At 39.6% G+C, this 6,020-nt stretch overlaps 1 long non-coding RNA gene across 1 annotated transcript; it reads left to right on the top strand.

Moving 5' to 3' along the window:
- Nucleotides 1-4,622: 4,622 nt before the first annotated feature.
- On the top strand, nucleotides 4,623-5,608 carry LOC121700570. The gene is made up of 3 exons (XR_006027257.1): nucleotides 4,623-4,770; nucleotides 4,867-4,940; nucleotides 5,368-5,608. It is a non-coding gene; the product is annotated as an uncharacterized LOC121700570 (long non-coding RNA).
- Nucleotides 5,609-6,020: the final 412 nt, after the last annotated feature.

Below are 6,020 nucleotides of genomic sequence, written 5' to 3' on the forward strand. Positions count from 1 at the left end.
AGTGTAGACTAATTACAGTATAGGCTACTGTTGAAGTAGGTCTAGGTCTAATCTTTTTTTTTTTTTAGCTAGGGTTAGTTAAGTGGTCCTGAAACTGAAAAAGTTTGAGAAACACTGTCGTAGACCAAAGTATTAATGTTTTACTCCGCCTCGCTAGATGGCGATATGCGCCCAAACACAACACATTCCCCAAACAGACTCTCCATCTTAGCCATAGCTAACTTGCTAGCGAACGTTCCATATTAGCTTACTTGCTAGCAAACTTTGCATCATCAGTCTAACTAGTTAAATAGTTGACATTACATGATGAACATTTTCGTATGGACATTCTGGTGGATGTTAATTTGTATGAGAGAAGCTTCAACTTCTGGGTATGTAGCATTGTGGCATAAAGCTTAGGTAGTTAGTTGGTAACTCTGGCAGAAATCTCCAGTGTTCATGTTCCATGTAGTTTCGTGTTGCAGCCACAGGTTTGCAGCAACAGCACGTAGACTAGCCTACAGGAAAGCATGAACTCATTCGGAATATTTTGAAAACGTAACAGCTAGATATTTGTCTTCTCATTTTGTATACGAAAATGAAGAGAGATTTTATCTTAGTTCTTATTTCATGCAAAACATTTTAGTCTCGTCTTTTTTCGTCAACAATAATTCATCTTAAGATAGTCTTAGTCAGTGTTTCAGGACATTACTGCCGTCTCGTCATCGTCTCGTCTTAGTCATGAAAAAAAAGGTCGTTGACGAACATATTTCCTCTCGTCTAGTCTGACGAAATTAACACTACCCGGTAGCGAATTATATAGTATATTGTTTCATATTAGATGATAGAAACTGATGATTTAGGCTAAACACAAATTACATTTCATGCAACAACAGTGAATTTTTCATGTAGGCCTAGGCTAGTTACTCTAATTAGGTTCGTGTAGGCCTACTTTTTCATTCATTTGATTTCCGGTTTTGAAACCATGCACATTCACATAAATTGGTCATTTTAAATATTGATGACAATGTGTTCAAACGGAAAACGAGCCATATTTCATTTAATTTAGCCCTCAAAAGTAGAATGGTGTGTTGTTTCATTATCATGGACTATCAGTTTAACAGCAAGAATTCTCCATTACAACCAAATAGCCTACAAAGGGGCAATTTTGCTTTATTGACAACAGGTGAACCAGAAACATGCATTGTGTAACGTTAACCGGTTAGCAGCTAGATCAAGCTCGACATCCTCATCTCAAATATAGGCTACTGCCCAGATAGCAAGCAGCTATCGGACCACCGGTAGATAGCTACTTGTCAGCAACGATGGTAACGTTAGGCCACCGGCAGTCCGCCGTATAAATGAATAAAGAAAAGGTTGTCAAATCTGAGGCTCGTTAGCCCAGCGGACCGCGGTAGAACCGATGTGCAAAAACTCAGCGGTCCGCCGGCGACAGCGAAACCGGTGGCCCGCCGGCATGCCTATTGCCATCTGGGTGGTTAACTTTGCTGGCTAGCTGTGGTTTGAATCCACAGTTTACGTGTTGAATTACACAATAAAACGTGTTTTGCAGTAAGTTGCTGGTTTGTAGAATGTAGCACTAGCAGCTCGCCCAGTCTCGTTGCGAGTCCTGGCTCTCTCTGCCGACTGCCTCCCTCTCTCTCGCTGCCAGCAATTTTAAACTGCGTGACGTAATACAAAAAAACATGGCTGACTTGGATGTGGGCTGGGCTTGATGTCAAGCCCCGCCTTCCCGCAGGCTGCAGCGAGAGGCTCCTCGGCTTGTGAGCTCCAGAAATCGAAACTTAATGAGGCATTGAAGTCGTGTATAGAGTCGTTTGGTGGGCTTAACATAATGATTGATGGCAGAGTTGCAACGGTTTGGCTTGAATTCCCTGCTACTTGAAAACAAATATCCTATTGCGTCCTATTGCGTGCAGAGGGAATTTGAAAGACAACTGATTATCCCGCCCTTCCCGGCTACTCTGTATGTTAACATTACCTATTTCAGCCATAACAAATTTCACATTACCAAGCTGACATATCTACAATATACTCTGTTCAATCATTAAACTAGCTTCAGCTCACATAAATGTTCCAGACTATCTTCTAGTTTAGCTAGGATAATTATTTTGATCAATGTCCATGATTTTTACCTCAAAAGCTAACTACCAAGGAAAACTAAATTAATTTGCAACATGAATAATATTATGTAATTATGTAATAATATTGTTTGTTCATAGTCAATCTGTTTACCTGTTAGAATATGTCGGTTGAAGTGCTCTCTACATTGTGCGTACTGTGGCCTGTAGCAACAACTCTCTAAAGCAGGGTTTTTTCAACCAGCGGTGGTATTGCAGGTGGTCTGTGAAAATGGTCTAGGGGGGTCACCTGTGGATAATTCTGTGCTGTGAAGAAATGAAATTAGCCACATATCTCATGAAATAACAACTAATAACTGAATAATACAGGGACAACAAAGAAATTAATTGGGATACATAAAAAAATGAATATTTTGATGTTTTGTTTACCTTGACCTTTACATAAATGCATTTTCTTGAACTTTGGTGGTTTCAAAGTTATCAGATACAGAATGGGCACCCAAAAGTTAGTGGGAAATGACACCTTAAGTCAGGGGTCTCAAACTCAAATGAGCTGGGGCCAATTCTGCCAACGTCATCTGATTGGAGGGCCGGCTATTTCTGAAAATGCAATGTTCTTTTTTTCAAATACCACACAAAACTGCAAACAGAAAGTGCAAGTGTTTTTATCTAGTTTTAGACACCTGTGCTAGCAACCTTAGCTTATAAATAAAATAATGATAAAATAAATATTAATACAAATTATAAAATAAATGAAAAACATAAAAACAGGTATGTGTGTGTGTTTCACACCAAATAAAAATATTTCCTCTCATAACTTTTTTAAACCTGGCAAACTAAGCATCAGGGTTAAGAAAGCCATTGCCAACACCATTGGATTTTTATATCAAAATTTCAAAAGGTCATGGCTTGAAAGTGGTCAGAGATAAAGTCCTACTGTAAATGTAAAAATATTTGAGCAAAACAAAAGTTTATGAAGGGGGTAAATTTACCCATCTAATTTGTCACTGGATGGCAAGCACCTCAAATTATGCACCTTTCAGTAAATACTGGATGAACATATTTAAGCAGGTTTACTTTCCTTTTTTCATATTACCCACATAACAAATTAACAGGAAAACACCTACGATGTATACCAACACCTAAGATGTTGTGGTTTAGTAATAGATTACTACAATATAGGCCTACAATAAAGTATTCTGGTCAAACAGTTCCTATCGCGGGTAATCTGCAGTACCCAGAAGTTCGCATCATATTGCGGGTGACTTTGTAGTTCTTTAGAGCCCTATTTCTAATAGCCCTGCTGTCTGTACCACATCCATTACGGACACTATCATCACGATTACCACTGCAACCTCCAAGCTATGTTGGGCAGAGGGTCAAAACAAGCATGGTATGCTTAGTGGACACCGTTGTATACACGCACCTCCATTCACAGACGCACCGTGACTATCACTGTCATAGATGATCGATCATAATCTCCAAAAGGATATTCTCCTTCAGAATTAGAATAGGTGAATAACATAGCTTACCTAAGACTTCATCACACGTGAACGTTTTTCAACATTTGGTGTAGGCCTATTTCTGCTTAATTTCTGCTTCAATTTCTGCAACACTATGGCCTGCATCGCTTCCGCGTCATTACAAATGCACGTCTTTGTGTTTCTCGCGTGTAATACAAGTATTTCCTGAAAACTTTGCGCAGCGATTTTGGGTTTGAATCAAGCTCTGGATGTCTTGCACATAGTGGAGCAGAGTAGGCCTACAAATGAGATTTGTTACCGTACCTGGATCTATCGTCTTTTTTTAATTAGTATCGTTGTTTGTCGCAATTAATAGCCTCAAGGGCCGGATTACATTATTATTTTGTCATACGTCGCGGGCCGGAATTGGGCAGGACGCGGGCCGGGTGTTTGAGACCCCTGCCTTAAGTGTTTTTCTACTGTGTTTGGTTCCAACGTGAGGCACTTTTGAATATTATTGGCGGCCATCTTGGATTTGACCTCTCCCGGGCCTCAGAGGTCAAATTTGACTTTCCTCCCAATCTGAAAATAAACCTCATGGTATAACCTAACTATGGTAAAAGTTTCATGTTTCTTTCAAAAAGTGCACAATTTTCATGGTTACCCGCTGTACTATTCAAAGTTGTCGAGAGTGTGCGAGTGGAACGTCTATTGATGTTGAGAAGAGGAACAACAGGGAGGTGGAAGGGAAGACATTTGCATACAAGAGAAAATAAGTGGTACGTGAGACACCCATGATCAACGACTTCAAGACAAGATGGCCTGCGCTCTTTGAAGTATATGAGTTAGGCTATACGATTAATGTGAAATCATAGTCTTGAGACTTGTCTTTGACTAGGATGAGACCAGCAACTCCCAAAGTAGTCTAAAGATGTGAGCTGGTAGTTTTTCCTCAAGTCTTTCCAAAATCTCCTGATGTGTGGAAGTCTTTAGAGATGGTGTTTTCAGGTTGTCTGTAGTAATCACTGTGATAACTAAGCGATTTCTCTGTCTGTTCTTATTCTTGTTTTCAGATCAACGCAGAATTTAAGCGGATCACAGCCCCTGCCCCTGCAGTCTAGGTTTCTTTCACAGCTAGATTTGCTGACAAACTTCTGAAGCTGTTTGAAAAGAGAGGAGGGCAGATAGGCAAGAATCTACGGAGCATTTCGTCACAAATGAGTCAAGTAAGAAAAACTTTTATGGGAAGGCAATTTTAGTGTTGTACTATATGTTTTAGAAAAATGCATGTTTTCATTTTCTTATCCTACTTGACAATGCAGGCCGGGAATGCATTCTTAAGGGGCTTTGTGTTTACCTCAGTGATGACCCGGCAAATCTCGTGTGAGAGTTTGTGGTGAGTAAGAATTATTTCATTTTTCATGCTGAGCACTGAAATACAGTATGCCAGTATACAGTCATGGGCGAAAGTTTTTAAGAAAAATTCACACTTAGAGGTTTTTTGATGCTTTTGATGAACAACGAGATGCTTTTATCAGTACGAAAGACACTTGTTGTGAAGGGGTGCTAATACTTTTGACTGTGCAGTATTCATTTCCCACGGCATTTTGGTAGTATTTTGTGTTGAATTTGGGGCTTTAGTTGTGTTGAGCTATTGAAATGATCCTGTTTTTTTTTTTTTTTAAACCTCCAAAAGTGTGCGAGTTTTGCTTGGAAACTAACATTGCCAAAAACAGAAGAACAGAATAACCAGCCAGTGGGTCGGATATCAATATAAAGATAAAGTTCTCACACTTGGTTCCTTATTATTGTGCACTCTGCAGGGAGAAGATGAATTCATGCCATCAAGGAGCCACCAAGGAAACCACAATGGGGATCTATGTTGTGAGGCATGATGCCACCAGCAAACCAGAGGGCATGGGGATTGTCCTAGAAGGTCAGCAGGTACAGCAAGACCTGGACAACGTAGCATTAGCTTCTGCCATGTTATTTGGCTTAGTGTATTATTTAAACCTTGACTACCCAATAGAACTGAAGTACTTTTTGAAGGTATTTAGGTCCTGCTCCATTTACTGATTTATAAACAAGTAGTAGTGCTTTAAAGTAAATTCTGTGACTTACTGGAAGCCAGTGCAGGGACTTAAGAATTGGAGTAATGTGGTCAGTTCTTTTAGTTTATGTGAGAACCCTAGCTGCTGCATTCTGTATCACCTGAAGCTGTTTGATAGTCTTTTTAGGAAGGCCTGTGAACAGTCCATTGCAGTAATCAACCCAGTAATTCAATCAAATCTAAGTTTGGCAATATTTTTGAGGCGGTAAAAAGCTGATTTAGTTATCGGTTTCATGTGGCTGTTTAGATCACTGTCAATTAATACACCAAGATTTTTAACAGTATCCTTTGCTTTCAATCCTTATGTGTCAAGGAGAGTGGCAACCCTAAGTCTTTCTTCCATTTTACCAAATATAATTACTTCAG

The sequence above is a fragment of the Alosa sapidissima genome, chromosome 24 (genome assembly GCF_018492685.1).
Source record: "Alosa sapidissima isolate fAloSap1 chromosome 24, fAloSap1.pri, whole genome shotgun sequence".
Classification (NCBI taxonomy): domain Eukaryota; kingdom Metazoa; phylum Chordata; class Actinopteri; order Clupeiformes; family Clupeidae; genus Alosa; species Alosa sapidissima.